Source organism: Melanerpes formicivorus, unplaced genomic scaffold (assembly GCF_026170545.1).
Source record: "Melanerpes formicivorus ecotype bairdi unplaced genomic scaffold, bMelFor1.0.p_v2 SCAF_268, whole genome shotgun sequence".
NCBI classification, from domain to species: Eukaryota; Metazoa; Chordata; class Aves; order Piciformes; family Picidae; genus Melanerpes; species Melanerpes formicivorus.
The window spans coordinates 202,659-220,910 of NW_027142620.1; the positions used below are offsets into that span (position 1 = coordinate 202,659).

At 43.7% G+C, this 18,252-nt stretch overlaps 1 pseudogene; it reads right to left on the reverse strand.

Annotated features, from left to right (window-relative positions):
- LOC137458648 (protein ECT2-like) overlaps positions 1-16,094 on the reverse strand; it is a 28,437-nt pseudogene extending 12,343 nt beyond the window's left edge.
- Between the last annotated feature and the right edge of the window lie 2,158 nt (positions 16,095-18,252).

The window sequence follows — 18,252 nt, forward strand, 5'->3', positions numbered from 1 at the left end:
TACAAGCTTGAGAACCATTCCCCATAGTCAGTCATTAACAGATCATGTTACAAACCACATTCTGTACAGTATTTATCGCATGATTTACATTGTCAGAATGTCTTGTTTTGAACTGTCCATATATTATCAACTCCTCAGTCCTTGTTTCAGATGCTAATGTGGCATAGGACAGGGGATGGCCGGTTCTCTTACTCATTTCCTCATCTTTTAGATATCAATACTTGCATATAATTACTGGTACCTCAGAAAAAAAAATGAGCTGAAATCTGTCAGACTGATAGCTCCACTATTGGAGAGGCACTTTTTGGTTATAGAAGAAGAGTTAGAGCTATGATCTAAAGAGCTCAAGTGTCTTAACACTCATCTTCAAATAACACTTTCTCTGAAGATCCTCTTCCTGTTAGATCTCCACTGTTATGTTGCTCTTCGTTAGTCACAAGAATGTTGAGAGATTCGACCTCCCTGGGACTTGACAGCTGCTGAAAGCCAGTTAAAAGCCATTTCAGAAATACAAGTCTTTGAAACACAGGGAGAGGGACCAATGAAGAGCAGCAGCTCTAGCTGTCTGTATAGAAAAAAGAAGATATGTATTTGGGAGAAAGTAATGAAAAAGCGCTTTTCCCAGCAAAACCTACATGGAATCAAGCTGTCTTGTAAGCTGTATAATAGAGGAGGAACTTGGATCTCTTATGAAAGAGTCTTACGAGGAGCTGGAAGGACGGAAGTTCAAATCCTTCCTACTTCTGTCTCACCATGAGATGGTTCACATTGCTCCAAGCTTCCAAAATTCCACATGCTTCTATCTACTGCATTAAGTAGTTTACTTGGTAATGGCCTCCATGTTTTACTAAGGACTTAGTTCTGTAGACACTTCCCTTTAGGAAGGCATGAAACCTTGGCTTCTGTTTTCCACATCTAGTAATAGTCTCCTTGCTCATTTCCAAGAAATTCACAAATGGAGGGTATGTTTTCAACAAGTCCTTTGGCTGAAAGAAACAACTGGTACAGCTCTGCTTCACATATTCTGTACCAGTGTACATATGTTCCTATGCCCTGAGCCATACAAAGCTGCTCAAAGGCACATTGCAGTGAAGAATAACAAACAAATGTGTTGTAAAGCCAGGCGTGTTCACAGAACAAATGAAGACATTTCTGCATGCCAGATGCCCAAGATTCAGTGCTGCTGATTAAATGCAGACTGCTCTCAGAAACCTCCAGGACGTGTGACAATCTTAGCAGCTGCTGAGCAGCTAGAGTACAAGGCAGATTGTCACCTAGCAGGATGCTTTTGGTGAGGATTTTGGAAGTTTCAGACAGGCATTCTCTTCAGCTACTGCAACCACCATTACAAGACATGAAATCATAAGCAGCAATATCTTACTTAGACTGAAAACTGTTCAATGCCAAACACTCTTTGCTTGGAAATGCTCAGGTCAGCAAAAGATACACTGCAGATTGCTTATGTTAAAATGCACTGCAGCCCCAGACATAGTTCTCCTGTTCTGCACATTCTGTACTTGGGAAAACAAGCAGTTCTTATTCACTCACACTTTTCAAGTCTTGAAGGAAAAACACAAGAAGTTCCCATGAATGGCTATTTTCTTAATTATTAATCAAAAGTAGCAGATAGCTAAGGTTACTGGAAGAGCCCTTTCAATGTCAGAGTAAAAAGCATGTCTGTGGTGTTGCAAATTAGTTCTCAATCTCTATCTCTTCAGATTTTTTACCCCCTCACACAAGAGGACAGACAAACTTGACACTGATTACCTACCCAAAATGCATCTAACATGTCCAAGCAGAAAGCACAATCATACAGGCTTGCATTCTTTCTCACTCAGTAGTGCTTTGCTGGTGTTTGCTAGCTCTGATAAACTGATTGTTTATAAGGTAAGACAAGAGCTCATAATAGCTATTTTTAAATGCATTTAAAAAGAAAAGGAAACAATAACTTACATATTTAAGAATGATATCCCCAATACTTTTGCTTTCAGTCCAATTAATCATAAGATCTTCCAAGTCTTCCTAGAATCTATGCAGAACAGGGAGTAAGAAAATGAGATGAATAAACTTCAAAATGCTGTAAGATGGGATCAAGAGTCTGCTGAGCAGACATAATTAGCTTTGTGGTTCCATGCTGACACAAGAGGCAATCCTAAAAGCTGTACATTTTCACATCAAACCCCTTCATCCTGCTGGGAGTTGAAAGCAAGAGACCTCCGACTTACTGAATCTGTAGTTTTGAATCAATGCAAGCAGAGCCCAGCAGTGTAACAGCAATAGCACTCTGCAACAAGGTGATACTGCTGTGTCTACCACACTACAGAACACACCCCAAATGGCTATTTAAAAAAGTATACACAAAAGAGAGGTGAACCAATTCCAATTAGGATTGTAAAACTAACACAGGACTCTAAGGTCCATACGAGAGGATTGAAACAGAACTAGCATAGCTTTTCCTCACTTGCTGCTCTAGGGCATCCAGGAAAGGGAGACCAAGCTGTTAAGGCTGTATCAGCTTCATAAGGATCAAGCTTATTCACTGTTAGCTAGTAACAGGGACAGGAGGGCACAAGATTCACCTTAGGCAAAGAAGATTCACCATTACTATTGGTTTGTTGCTGCCACTTATCTTATTACACCAAAGATGAAGGAAAACACAAGCATTGCATCTAAGAAGCTTCATCTACACTGCATGCTGCAGAGGAATCCTACTTGACACCTGGATGCCCACGTCAGTGGGCACATATCAGTACCTATTGTAATTAACTAGACTAGATCCCAACAGCTGGGAAAAAACATAAACCCAACAATCAAACAAACCCACTGAATTACAGGCAATCTGCAAGTCCCTCTATTTTATAAGCCTACTGTGAAACAGATGGGAACAGACACATGGCATTATTTGAAGGACATTTTATAACCTTCACATTTGAGGAAGACTTGCATTGTAGTCTATCGTGAGACCCAGAGGCAGCTTCAGAGAGCCCCTGCAATCCACATCAAAACAGAAAATAAGGTGAGCCTCGAGAAAACAATTTCATACAGAATTCAAGCAGCTCTTCTTAGGCCTCAGTACCAGGTCAACTGCTTCAGAGGTTGAAGTGCAAGCCAGTTTTATGAGCTGGTTGTTTCTGACAATTGGTTCAAAGCCATTTGAGGAAGGATCACTTTTTCATACTGAATGATAGAAGTCTCACCAAAAGCCCAGGAAAACAACAAATTTTTGTTTGGTTGGTGGGGGTTTGGGGGTTTTTTGGGGGGGAGGGGGGTGGTGGTTTGTTTAGTTTTGTTTTTTTAATTACACAGGTTTATCTATGCTTCCAAGAGTCCTCACTTACTGCTTCAATAGAAACATGTAAGTACAAAGCACTTGTCAGAACTAGACTACATTTGATTCCCTTTTGACTACTTTTGTAGCTCAGTTACAGAAAACCCCCTACAGTATGAGGTACTCAAACGGGAAAGGAGAAGCCAGCTGACAAAGAGCAATATTAGTTGTGTGCACAATGCTCAGACTTCAGATATTTGTAAGTGTTAAACCTTAAAGTGTACTTCAGATTTGCACATCACCCAATAGGTTGAACAGTATGTGCAACAGCACCAGAATGAACCTACACCTATCCAGCAGTACAGCTTAAAGAATTCAAAGTCTGTAGCAAAGCTTCCCCTGCAAGGGAGAACTAGCATCTTACCTTGATTTTGGTATGGACATCATGAATATCTGGAATGCTGCCAAATATGGTCTTAATCTCTTCCTGTGCAAGGATTGCTCCTCCAAGTTGTCCTTCCTTCTCCAGTGGAACTTGAAAGAACTGATGAATTAAGCAAAAAAGTTAATGCTCTCCAATGCACAACAGGGTGTTAAGAAAGTTAGGAAAGCGACAGTGTTTCTCTTCCAGATCAGACTTTGCTGCAGACAAGCTTGAGATGCTCCCGTTTCAAAAGAGTGGGTTAGGGAGGAGTGGCTTTAAAGACAGAGTTTAAAGACAGAGTTTGATCCATCACTACAGCATTACTCCCTTTCATCTTCTTTTCTACTCACACACATCTTAGCTCATTCTTTAAGCAGATAATCAGCTGCAAGGGAAAGAAACTCTTCAGCAATTAAGCCCTTCCTGTAAGCTGTTTGCTGTTCTAGTCTCAGACTAACAAAGCAGCCCACATCAAACCATTTCTTCCCCTGCCATCTCTATTCATCAATATCTTACAAATGGGAATCACAAAGATCCTATTTTCCCAAAGCTTGGAATTGCCATAGAAACTACAATTCCACTGCAGATTTCAGACTATAAATTGTATTTCCCTGCCTTTATTCTTAACAGACACTAAGCATTTTTATGTCAATAAAATTACAGGAGACTGCTTACACTGTTTTTATCAACTTTTGATGCACCCAAGCCCTCAAAAGCCTGCAGATCACAGCCTGAAAAGAATCATTGATGCAAACATGAGATATTCAAGATGAGGCTCAACAGGGCTCTGGGCAACCTGATCTACTGCAGGGGAAGTTGGACTAGATGACCTTTGAAGGTCCCTTCCAACCCAGACCATTCTATGATTCTATAGCTTCTTACAGCTGCCCTGCACTTGCTTACCTGAATGATCGTTGTTAGGATATCAACGTCGTTGCTTTCTGTCTGATACAATTCCTTTGCAATTTGCCATCTTGCAGACTGCTTTACTGGAAGAGGAGTTGAGTTTTTGGAAGGTCTTGCACAAGATTTTGGCGTATCTGATAAAGAGATATTCCCAAAAGAAAGGAAAACTTTATTACAATAAAGTCCCTAATAAGCTCAGCATCAAAGACAGAAATAAACCTTCAGAATTTCCAAGGAAAGAGAGTTTGGGTTTGTTTTGTTAAAACGCTGTTCTGCAGGTTATTGGATAGCCATGAGAGCTCTTTCTAGAAAAAGGCTTTATTACACCCTAATTAATTATAGAACAAATTAGACTGAAACCAGGAAGCCATTGAGGGGCAGGTCAATGACTCAGCCCTGTTGTGTTTACTAGGAAGTAAGGATTAGGTGCTGAGCATTAGTCATACCTAACATACCAAAATATTTCTCTGTTTTCACTTTGCCACATAAACAATTATTCTTCAGCTGTTTGCCATCCTTGCAGTGAGTATGAAGCTCATTAGAAATCAGTCCTTGAACACTTACATTCCTCTGGGGGGGATGGGAAAGTCACAAGTCCTTTCCCTTAAAGCTAAAGCCAAAGTTGACCTGGAGCAGCCCATTACTTTTACATACACGCTCATGTATTAGATCTCAGAAACCTGTACTTGCTCATTCTGATGTCAAAGCTCATTACTATCACAGCTGCTATGAAAGAAGTACCTCATCTGCTGTGTTCAAAACAGCACTTGATCTGAAACTGTCTGCTGGTGGTGGAAGAGAATTCTGTACCAGGGGTTGTAACAGCTCTACCATGATCCAAGAAAGATGATCTATTCCTCCCAAACTGTCACTTGCAGACTGTGCTTTGAGATGTTCTTTGACTCCTATAGAGAGGCCTTTTTAAAGCAGTAGCAGCTCCAGATTCCTCCTCTGTGGAGCAGAACTGGGACCTTTTCTTAATTCATTTTACAAAAACCTGGATAAGCTTTTGCCTCACACAAAATTCTGCAGTTTCCTCTTTGCCACAAGAGCCATGTACAGAGATGCTAAAAGCTCTTTGCCAATGAACTCATCAAAACCAGCTGGTGATTTATATTCTTGTGAAGTTTTGGACATGACAGTTTGCTGGCACAAATCCTGTTATCTCAACTGTACATTTCAAAGAGCCAGGAGTGGGCTTTGCAGGAATTTTCCCTTTAATTTCTTTAGAAAAGAATCTTTGTTCTCCTTTCTCCAAGAATCCTACTGAAGAGGTTTTTAGATTATTTACTGTTAACCTCATTGCTTACTTGCTGCAGATTTTCAGCAAAGTACTTGAAGCATTTTGGAGCAACACTTTACTGTACTTCATATTAACTCCCTATCTTTTCCTTTGGATATGGTCAAGAGAGTAGAACAGAAGTCTTACAGGCATTTGAGAAAACTCTGGTTGCTTAGCCTGGAGAAAAAGAGGCTGAGGGGAGATCTCACGCTCTACAATGCCCTGAAAGGAGGCTGTAGCAAGGTGGGGGTCAGTCCTTTTTCCCAAGCAACAGATGTTTGGATGAGAAAGTGACCTGAAGTTGTGCCAAGGAAGGACTGGATATTAGGAATATTTCCTCACTGACAAGGGCTGGAAGAGGCAGCCCAGGGATGTAGTGGAGGGATTTAAAAAGATACGAAGATGGTGCTGAAGGACAAGGTTTAGTGGTGACCTAGCAGTGCTGGGTGAACTGCTGGCATTCATGACCTTGAACTAAAACAGTTCTGATTCTCTAATACGAATATGCTTCCTGCAGTGACAGGAGGCAGCCTGGCCTCTGTCTGAACTCTTCACTCCAATTCTTTCTGCACACTTAGGAAATCTTTGGCAAAACTTGCAAGACTTCCACACCACAACTGTTACCACTCATATACAGAGAGCTCTTCAACATTGCAAGCGCGTCTGAAGGGTTTCAGCTCCACCTCCACTGGCAGTGCTTGACTCGGGAGCGTTAGAGATATCCAGCCAGGAGCCGATAGAAAGCGAATGTTCAGCTGAAGGGCGTTTGCGAGGAGGAAACGGCGCCATGTCTGTTTCTCTGCTCAGCTGGGCAAGAGGCTCTCTCAAACGGCGTCTTTTGCGATTGCTGTTTGGAGTGCTCAGAGAAAGCAGTGACACAGACTTCTTGAGGCCAGGACTGTCTGACTGCAGTCAAACAAAGTTTAGTTTAGTGTTTCACCCACTGTGTCCAGCTCAAGTGAGCACAAAGGGGAGTGAATTGTGGAGATCGGCACACAATGCAGCTCCTCTTAGGGAAGCCAAGAGGAAACGAGCAAAGCCTCTTACTTATTTTTTAAACTGGAAGCCATGCTAATATTTTGTTGGACTAAAAGTAAGTACAACCTTTTGGAAGCAGAGCCTCTTACTTATTTTTTAAACTGAAAGCCACACTAGTATTCTGTTGGATTGGAAGCAAGTTCAACCTTTTGGCAGCAGAAATGAGGTTGTGTTGGTTTTTCCCCAAATCGGTATTCTATGTATAAAATTAATAATGGATGATCTGGAATTTAAGTGCTGCTTTAAAAGATTTGATCTCTAGCCCCACACACACTGCTGTGCATGCTGATTTTACCCCCAAACATATGCTGTGTCAGGAGAGTTCAACATGCCTTCGCAAATAAATACATGGACTCTCCGGCTCTGGCATCCATTTGAATGGCAGGGCTCATTAGGAGGGCTTTAAACTAGGTCTGAAGGGGGTGGGTGAGGCAATCGGTCCCTCTGCAGAGGTAAGAGTAGGGCACAAGGTAGGGTCAATTGAGAAGTCAGGAACCAATGCACGCAGCCTGGGCAACAAGCAAGAGGAGTTGGAGGTCCTAATCCATCAGGGCGACTATGATATAGTCGCCATCTCAGAAACTTGGTGGGACAGCACCCACGATTGGAGTGCTACACTGGGGGGTTATAGGCTCTTTAGGAGAGACAGGTGAGGGAGAAGAGGAGGAGGGGTGGCTCTGTATATTAGAGAGTCACTCTCTGCCACACAACTTGAGGTGGAAGATGAAGGAGTTGAGAGCCTGTGGGTCAAAATCAGAGGACAGCCTAACAAGCCTGACATCCTGGTTGGAATCTGTTACAGACCACCCAACCAGGATGAGGAGGCTGATGAAGTATTCTACAAGCAGCTGGAGGCCGTCCCAAGATCATCAGATCTTGTCCTTGTTGGAGACTTCAACCTCCCAGATATCTGCTGGGAACTTCATTCAGCAGGGAGGAGGCAGTCCAGAAGATTCCTGGAGTGAATGGAGGACTGCTTCCTGACACAGCTGTTAAGCGAGCCTACCAGGGGACAGGCTCTGCTTGACCTGCTGCTCTCCAGTAGGGAAGGGCTGGTGGGAGATGTGATCGTGGGAGGCTGCCTAGGGTGCAGTGACCACGAGATAGTGAAGTTTTCAATATGCAGGGAGCTAGGGAGGAGCACCAACAGAACCTTCACCTTGGACTTCCGAAGGGTGAACTTCAGCCTATTTAAGAAACTTGTCTGCAAAGTCCCCTGGGTACCAGCCCTCATGAACCAAGGGGTTCAGGAGGGTTGGACCTACTTCAAACAGGAGCTCTTGAAGGCACAGGAATTGGCGGTTCCCATGTGCCGGAAGGCAAGCCGGCGGGGAAGGCAACCGGCCTGGATGAGCAAGCAGCTCCTGGAGGATTTAAGGGGGAAGAGGAGGCTGTATCACCTTTGGAAGGAGGGGAAGGCTTCTCGAGGTATGTTCAAGGAAGCTGTTAGATTATGTAGGAATAAAATTAGGGAGGCAAAGGCCCAGCTGGAACTGAAGCTGGCCACCACAGTCAAAGACAATAAAAAGCATTTTTATTAATATATTAACAATAAGAAGAAGGGCAGGAAGAACCTGCACTCCCTAGTGGACCTGGAGGGGAACACGGTGACTGAAGACGAGGAGAAGGCTGAGGTCCTGAACACCTTCTTTGCCTCAATGTTTAACAGCAAGGCAGGAGTTCAGGACGAGTGGCCTCCGGAGCTGGGCGATGGGGTCAGGGAGCAGTGTAATGCCCCGGAAATCCATGAGGAATTGGTTTGGAACCTGCTGAGCCACTTGGATATTCACAAGTCCATGGGACCGGATGAGATCCATCCTAGGGTGCTGAGAGAGCTGGCGGATGTGCTAGCTAGGCCACTCTCCATCATTTTCCTCCAGTCCTGGCTCACAGGTGAGGTCCCAGATGACTGGAAACTGGCCAACGTGGTCCCCATCCACAAGAAGGGTCAGATGGAGGAACCTGGAAACTACAGGCCGGTCAGCCTGACCTCAGTGCCAGGGAAAGTGATGGAGCAGATTATCCTGGCAGCAATAACTGCGGACCTGAAGGATGGCCAAGGGCTCAGGTCCAGCCAACATGGATTCAGGAAGGGCAGATCCTGCCTCTCCAACCTGATCTCTTTCTATGATCAGGTGACCCGTCTGGTGGATGTGGTCTACCTGGACTTCAGCAAGGTCTTTGACACCGTCCCCCACAGCAAACTTCTGGCCAAGCTGTCAGCCTGTGGATTGGACCATTACACTCTGTTCTGGGTTAGGAACTGGCTGGAGGGCCGGGCCCAGAGAGTGGTAGTGAGCGGTGCCACATCCAGCTGGCGGCCAGTCACTAGTGGTGTCCCCCAGGGATCAGTGCTGGGCCCTGTCCTCTTCAACATATTCATCGATGATCTGGATGAAGGGGTAGAGTCAGTCATCAGCAAGTTTGCAGATGACACCAAGTTAGGGGCAGATGTTAGTCAGTTAGAGGGTAGAAAGGCTCTGCAGAGGGACCTCGACCGACTGGTGAGATGGGCAGAGTCCAATGGGATGGCATTCAACAAGTCCAAGTGCCGAGTGCTGCACTTTGGCTACGGCAACCCCATGCAGAGCTACAGGCTGGGGTAGGAGTGGCTGGAGAGCTCCCAAACAGAGAGGGACCTGGGTGTGCTGATCGACAGCCACCTGAATATGAGCCAACAGTGTGCCCAGGTGGCCAGGAGGGCCAATAGCATCCTGGCCTGCATTAGGAATAGTGTGGCCAGCAGGAGCAGGGAGGTCATTGTGCCCCTGTACTCTGCTTTGGTTAGGCCACATCTTGAGTACTGTGTCCAGTTCTGGCCTCCTCAATTTAAGAAGGACACTGAGACACTTGAAGGTGTCCAGAGAAGGGCAACAAGGCTGGTGAGAGGCCTTGAACACAAGCCCTATGAGGAGAGGCTGAGGGAGCTGGGATTGTTTAGCCTGGAGAAGAGGAGGCTCAGGGGTGACCTGATTGCCCTCTACAACTACCTGAAGGGTGGTTGTAGCCAGGAAGGGGTTGGCCTCTTCTCCCAGGCAACCAGCACCAGAGCAAGGGGACACAGTCTCAAGCTGTGCCAGGGGAGGTTTAGACTCGAGGTGAGGAGGAAGTTCTTCACCGAGCGAGTCATTCGGCATTGGAACCGGTTGCCCAGGGAGGTGGTTGAGTCATCAACCCTGGAGGTGTTCAAGGGGAGATTGGATGTGGCACTTGGTGCCATGGTCTAGTCATGGGGCCTGTGTTGATAGGTTGGACTTGATGATCCTCGAGGTCCTTTCCAACCTAAGCGATACTGTGATACTGTGATACTGTGAATGCTTCCCCAGAACCACTACAGGAAAACAGAAAATGCACATGAAGAACACGTTGCAGAGCTTTACCCAACATTAAAATTATTCAAAGAGTACATGTATGACAGTAAGGTAGTTTGCATGCTAAATGCAAGCATTTGGCTTATCCCAAAATGTATCTCACATACCAAGCACTACATATCAAGATTCTCTCAAGAATTGCTTAGCACTCGCCTCTTGCTTCACAACAGAGAGGTTTTTTTTGAAGGTTCAAACGGAAGATCTTTCACTGTATTTTCTTCAACCACTAAGTGCGGACATCTTTCATCACCAACTGGTAAATAATGTCCTCCTAGATTAAAAATAGGCCAAATTAGTAAGACTGAAGAATATCATTAGAAAACAATAGCTCACGTGACAGTTCTGTAGCACCTATCTCCAAGAGTAGAGCCAAACAAGAGATGAACTCCTTCCGTGAGCTGACCAGATGCTGGGCTAACAATTCCAAGTCTTTTACCTATGATGGTTTGTATCAAAGTTGCAAACATAGTACAATGTGAATTATGTAAAGATAAAACACAGAAAACTGATTATGAAAACTGAAGGAGAACATATATACTATGTAGCAACTTTGCCAGGATGTCTTCAAGCATCTTATTTTATTTAATTGCCTGGTTTCAAACAGCCTAGGAAGTGTGAAGTCTTCAAGAGCTACCAGAAGTTGTGCTTACACTGGTATCTGAAAATCAATTTATAGCTCTAAATTGAAGAGTCTTCATCAATACTTCAGGATTCATGGTCCAGCATTTCAGCTTCAGCTATAAATTTATCAGCCATAAACCCCCTTCTCTCTGCAAGTCAGGTTTCATAAACAATAACCTTACATTTCTGTCATTTCTTCCATGTTAGCTTTCTCATCATCAGAGAATACAAGGAAACTTAACATGCAATCCTGGAAGGGAGGAATCTTGAACTGGTCCAGAGAAGGGCCATAAGGATGATCAGAGGGCTGAAGCACCTCTCCTATGAGGACAGACTGAAGGAGTTGGGGCTGTTCAGTCTGGAGAAGAGAAGGCTCCGAGGTGACCTAATTGTGGCCTTCCAGTATCTGAAGGGGGCCTACAGGAAGGCTGGGAAAGGACTTCTCAGGATCTCAGGTAGCGATAGGACTAGGGGGAACGGAATGAAGCTGGAGGTGGGGAGATTCAGGCTAGATGTGAGGAGGAGGTTCTTCACCATGAGAGTGGTGAAACCCTGGAATGGGTTGTCCAGGGAGGTGGTTGGGGCCCCGTCCCTGGAGGTGTTTAAGCCCAGGCTGGATGAGGCTCTGGGCAGCCTGATCTAGTGTGGGGTGTCCCTGCCCATGGCAGGGGGGTTGGAACCAGATGATCCTTGTGGTCCCTTCCAACCCTGAATGATACTATGATACTGTGATACTATTCCTGAAGTCAACATCAGCTGCACAGAAATCACTGCAAGAAAACAAACAAAAGAAAAACAATTCCCAAAAATGTCACTATCAGGACTATTTAAACATCTTCCCACACTGCAAGTGAACAGGGTGCAAGGTTAAGGCTGAAAGAAAATAAATACCTGCGTTTTATTCCTTTTCTCCCAAGCCTTATAAATCCATTCAGGTTTCACAATAGGCTTACCAAGACTTCCAGCAACCTACAAAAGACAAAAAGCACAAAGTTCTACCAAGAAAGTATTTCCATTTGTCTTTCCCACACCAAGAAAAATTTCTATCTTTGCTTTCACTTTGAGACACTACAAAAAGTTAACGTATTAATTCTTCACTGACTAGTAGAGCTGATCAATAGCTCAATAGCTATTTTAACACCTACTCAAAAGTGCACCATCTTCTTAGTCTCATCACTCAGAAAAACAACGTAGAAGCAAAGCTCTGTTTCAGTGGCATACAGAATCCTCCTCCTGCTTTTGAAACTTAAGACGACAAACATTCCAGCCTGAGGTTACCAAAGAGAAATCAACTGTTCCAAAGGTAACTTCTACGATAAAGTTTTCCCACTTTTTCCCCTTTGGGTAGGCAGAAAAGTGTTTGAACAGAGTTAGAAAGTAGGTCTTCTCTTCCAAATGGAAGGTTAGAAAGACAGACTAAGAAAAAAGCAAGAGCCATCTAACAATTCAAACAGGGGGGAGTCAAGGCACAGAGGCATTTCTATGTCAAGTTCCACTGTACAAAAACCTGTAAAACTCCTACTTGTGTCAACTGGACATACATGTCCTGAAAGATTCCTTTTTGGTGTGGTCAAAAAACTCCCACCCCTAACAAATATTTACACATAAAGGAAGATTTGAAAGTTCACACAAGACAAGCTAAAAATCATTTGTAAAAAAGAAGATGCAGGCAAATTGAGTACTAAAGCTTTTTCAAGTTACCTTGAAGTTTGTTTGGACAGACAATTCCAACTAGGTGTGTTGATACATAAACACTTGTTCATGGCTGAACCAATGTTTATCAATAGCTTAAGTACTTCAACATTTTGGTTCTTGCCGTTTACTCGACTTGTCCATTTCACAGTCTCTGCATTCAGGCAATTTGTATTATTTAGACCTTTTAACAGAGACAAAAACATGTCAAACCTCAACACCAGATGGAGGTGAACTCACCATTACAAGTCACTTTTGTTAGTACAGGAATAAACCCCTGCAACTGACAAGCTGAAGTATAATTTACACACTTGGTCTACAAAAAACCAAATTCTGTAAGTTTCCATGAAGCACCAGCTCCAGCTTACATACTCTGAATCTGTCTCCATGTGTTGAGATAGCCACCAGATAGGTAACTTTTGAGCAAAAGTCCTTTCCAATAGTCCCACCCATATGATGAACCAGGGTCACCAGCTTCACCTGAATAAGAAAGGTGAAATCAGTTTTTAGAATCTTGTGAAGCTTACAGTGCAGAGTGAGAGCAGTACAAAAACAGTTTACAAAGCAAAGCTACAAAAGGTTACATTCAGTGCCTAGGAATAGAAATGCTCCAATTTGTTCTTAAAACAACTTGTTCACACATCTACAGGAGAAGAAATAGTTCCTACAGGGGAAGAACTATTAACTTTACTATTTGTGTTTGGGTTTTTGTTTGTTTTTAAACATTTAATCCAGCCTGACTATGTAGCTTGAGGAAGACTACCCAAGCCACCAGTACTCTTGTGAACACCATACATATGCCTCCACTTTTTCCACACACCATAGATTTGAAGCACATTTCTCCCCATTGATGTAGTCAATTTTATCTGAAGGGGAAATTGCCAGAACTGACATAGGATTGTGATTTGTCCAAGCCAAAACTGGCAGATCAAACTTAACTATCCCTAACACTAGGCAAAGGCTTCAGGTTTGAGATGTTTTTTTCCCAGATAAAGATGTGGATTGTTGATTCCCAAGTGTCCAAGAGTGAAACTGCATGTCAGCTGCATCACTGACATGGAAAAGAGAATTGCTAGAGGATCAAACCACATCAGACCTACACATGTGAAGAATGAAGTCCCAATAGCACAACAGCAGGATAGCATGGCAGCAAGATAATATCTGCAAGTGCTCTGAACAGGACTACAATGCTTTGCATGATTTCACTACCACCTGTGCAAGAAAGAGGACACTATTGGGTAAACACCATCTTATCTGAAGCCTCAATCTGCAAATCTTTAAGTCCTACTGAATTAAAGATGTTTGATGTCACTCAACAGATAAAAAAAGTGACCAAAAGTGGCATCATCCACAAAATGACTTGACCAGGGAAACAGTTTTACTCCCATCCTCAAATATTGCTGCCTCTGAACTGCAACAAAACAGAACAATAATTCATTCTCCTCATACAAGTTCAGTCATGGTTAAACTCTATGGGTGACAGAAGAATATATTGAAATCCAAAGGGCAAAGGTCTTACCAACTCCTCTTTCTTTCTGAATCCAGTAAAGCACAGTACCAAGTTCAACATACTTGTACAGTACAGTGGACGACAAGAGAAAGGTAAAGGCTGAAAGTAAGAAGTAAGGTGATTAGTGAAAAATACTGCTTCCACTCAATTTGTAACCTTAACTGTAATGGTGCTATTGTTACTAGTTTAAAAACACACCAGGCACTAGTGCAAGTCTATGTACTCAGTTATACCTCAGTTCCTAACCTGCCAGTGTTCTGCTAAAGCAACTGAAGCACCCCATTCACAAGTAGGATTCCATCTTTTTTTCCCTCCCCAATCCCTCCCCATCTAGAAGTCAACCCAGGAAATATTGAGTGTCTGCTGGGGCATCATTTATGTGTTGCCTTTCCTAACGGCACCATCCCAGCTAGCAGGTCAACAACTGTCACAATTACTGCAGTAGCTGCATCCATATTCCTGTTTGCCTGTGCTTTCTTACTACATGCAACATTCTAAAATGCTATTAGAAGTTTGCCTCTCTTGAAATTCTCTTGCTGAGAGTATTTATGATTGACCAAAGGAACATGGATTCTATTTTGAATGCTTAATATTTACAACTCAATGCACCAGAGAACTACTCTGGTGCTTTCAGAGGGCACATACCTCTCCCTTTTGTGCACAGTGCAGCACTACTGGAGGTCCAATGACTCGGCAGTCTGCTTTGCAGAGGTTGTTAAAGAGAGGATCCTGGAATTCTGACACAACAAAGACAGTCTCAAACTCCAGGGAATCAAACTCTCCAAGCTCTTCTACTGTGTCTGTCTTTAGGTAGGGCACTTTAATTTCCTTGATGAAGATGAATGAGAAAGCATTATCCAGGCAACAGACTTATCCAGATTTTTATTCTGGACCTTTGGAACAAAATGTATGATTCAGATTTCAGAGACAGACAGACTCTTAGGATTTGGGAAAGCTGAAAGAGATGCACTGCTCTCTAGCATAAGAATAGCTATGAACTGCACCTACCAAAAAAGTCTGTTTCTGATGAATAAGAATTCTAGAGACTTCAGCAGTTTACAGAGCAGTTCACAGTGATAATATAGTATTGGAAATATCTGGGTAGGAGAAAACCCCAAACTAAGCACAAAAAAAGAAATGAGATTTCAGACTGTCAGAATGGCTTAAGGTACTTCTGGATGCTACTAGAAAGTAGTATCCAGCTTGCAGCAGTGTTGCATAAGCTGTAAAGAACAGGAGTGGCTTCTGTCCATTGCTTGATATCTGTAAGGGTTCTAAAATATTGGTCTGTTCCAATTTCAATGATTGGGTCCAAATTTTATTTCCTATGTTCATCACATGAAGAAACAGAAAGCCACTTCTTACATTTCATTTTCAATGCAACTTTTAATTGAAAGGGAAGTCAATTAACCAATCAGGGTTGGTTCCTAGCAAAACCGTGTGTGCTGACTGAACACAAGCATGCAGTCGAATGTCTGCATTGCTATTTCCACTCCTCTGTTAGAAAACACCACGAATTAGGAGCTGCAGATATTACTTCCATAGAGGAGAAAGTGTTTGAAAAGAAAAAGTAAGTGCCAGTTTTCACAAGCTTTAGGTGACACCATAAGAACCATTAGCACATGTTGTGACTGTTATGCCCAATTAATAGATATTAAAGCGTGTGCACATCTCAGTCCCAGCGCTGCACGCAACCACCTGTGCTTAATTGCATGACACACCAGATGAATAATACTTGTCATTAGTTTTTCTTCTGATTTATCAGGACTAGTTGTCTTTATCTTTATAACTGGTACTTCCATTATCTTAAGGGTCTGTGGAAGAGGAGAGCTTTAGTGTAGAACCAAACTGGTTATTGGAAATTTAAAAGCACACCATCTCATTTCTTTTACCCGAGACTCACACACCTCCAAGGTCTTCAAAAGCTCCTCACATCTCCCTGCTTCCTGAACCAAAACCACTCTGGTTTCTATTTGAGGCATTGCTTCTGTTTATAGAGAAGGAGAATACTCATATTTTAAGAGCAAAATCCATGCTGGGTCTAAATCAAGCAGTAGTTCATAGAACAATACAAGCAGACTGCATCCTTTCAAGACAACTTATTTATCAGCAGCAAACATGAAAATAAATGTTACTTCCAGAGGCCTGTCCTTTAGTTAAGACATATGCAAATGACCACAGAGCCTGAACTTCCTAGTGTATGGTGAAACAAGATCCTGCAACTCATGACCTTAGAGTCAGAGCAAAATGTGAGCGTTTGAGGTTGTGCCTTTAACAAAGGGACACCATGGCCGAATGTTTTAGAAACAAGACAGGTCTAAACTAATTTCATTGGTGGAGAAGCAGAAGCACTGCCTTCAGTTTTGATTCCCAGTGAGACTGGTCTCACTCAGCCTCACACTTTCTCCCCCTCCTTCTGCAGCTCACAGCTTCTGGGCTTTCGGCCAGACTGACCTTGAAAAAGATAAGGCCTCTGCTAACACATCTGCTCTAACCATATTCTGCTTTTCATTAACAATTATTCCTTTTTCTCTCTTTCTAACCCTCTTTGGGGAAAAAGGGAAGAGAAGGGGGTACAGGGGGAAACCCTTCCTCCTGGTGGGGGAGGGGAATCTCATTCCTGTGTTACTTTGTTGTATATTTCTGTGTATATATTGTAAATGCTGTAAATTGTGTACACATATATATATCCTGCAGCCCTGCTTGCAAATATAGCACATCCCCTTGCTAATCCAGCTGTGGGTTTTTTTCCCTTTCTTTCAATTTTCTTCCCTTTACGTACAGGGGGGGAAGAAGGCTTGAGGCCTTCCCCTCAACCCTCGACATTTTGTTTTCTTGGCTTCCCAACATGCAGCCGATAATTAGCTTAATTTATTGCTTTACTGCTTTATTGCTTTAGTGTTTTACAGCCAGATGAGCAAACATGGAGGTGCTGGGGATAGTGGAGCATTTATTGTTTTCAAGTTTTGGGGCTCTGGTCTGCAGATATTGTTTGGGTTTGATTCTGGATTCCCTGGGTAAATATTTGGTGTGGACAATTTATCTGTGGTTTCTGTACAGGGTCAGACTATGGTATGGAAAAGGTGTGGATTCCTTGTGGCCAGCCAGATACAGGAACGTGACCTCTAGCACTCTCCCCATTGAGATACAAGGGTTTAAGATCCCAGTGGAGGAAAGAGTAACTTTAAGTGATGGCTGGGATGCAAAGGTGATTTACCTGATGTGTATAATCCTGCTCTGGGTGATAATTAACATGTATTTGCTCATTTCTCTGCGTCGGGAGAGGAAGGGATCCAGACCGTGGTTTGTTATTAAAACTAGATCACTGGCCCTGCTGGCCACACTTCTCTTGCTGCAGCCCAGGCTCTGCTTGGCTCTCTGGGCTGCAAGTGCTCCCTGCTGGCTCCTGGTTGAGCTTCTCCTCCCCCAGCACCCCCAAGGCCTTTTCTCCAGGGCTGCTCTCCAGCCAGTCCCTGCCCAGCCTGTATCAGTGCCTGGCATTGCCCTGCCCCAGCTGCAGGACCTTGCCCTTGGCCTTGCTGAACCTCATGAGGTTGGCTTGGGCCCAGCTCTGCCATGCAGTTGGCTGACCCTTGAGGTCCCTTCCAACCCTGACAGTTCTGTGATTCTGTTCTGTGATCCAACCTCATTTCCAGCAGCTGCAGGAGTGTCTGGAGGCAGCAGCCCTGGGACTTCCCAGGGCTGTGTCATAGGATGCAAACATGAAACCATTTTCCCTTGCAAAGCCTTCTCCCTGGAATTCCTTGAGGTTTGGAGATTAACCTGGTTGAAAGGAAGATTCTTCTCCCTTTTTGGTTGTTGCTTTAAACAAGCTCCTCAGAGACAGGACCCCCAGCCACTGCAGAAATAGAAACACCCCATTTCCAAAGGCTGCCTTTCAGCTCACAGCCAGTGCTGAGGCAACTGGGGGATCCCCCAAGGAGAGGCAGGGAAGAGAATGCCCCTGCTTGCCAGATAATAGCTGTCTGCCATCAGAAGAAGAGCCACTGCTGGCATTTTAGCATGCAGGAGGACTAACACGGCTATTAAAAGCAGAGGGGTGGTGGGGAATAAAAGAGTGAGCCCTGGGTCTCTCATCAGGGACTCATTTCAATGTGCTTTGGTTCAATTAGCTGCTGG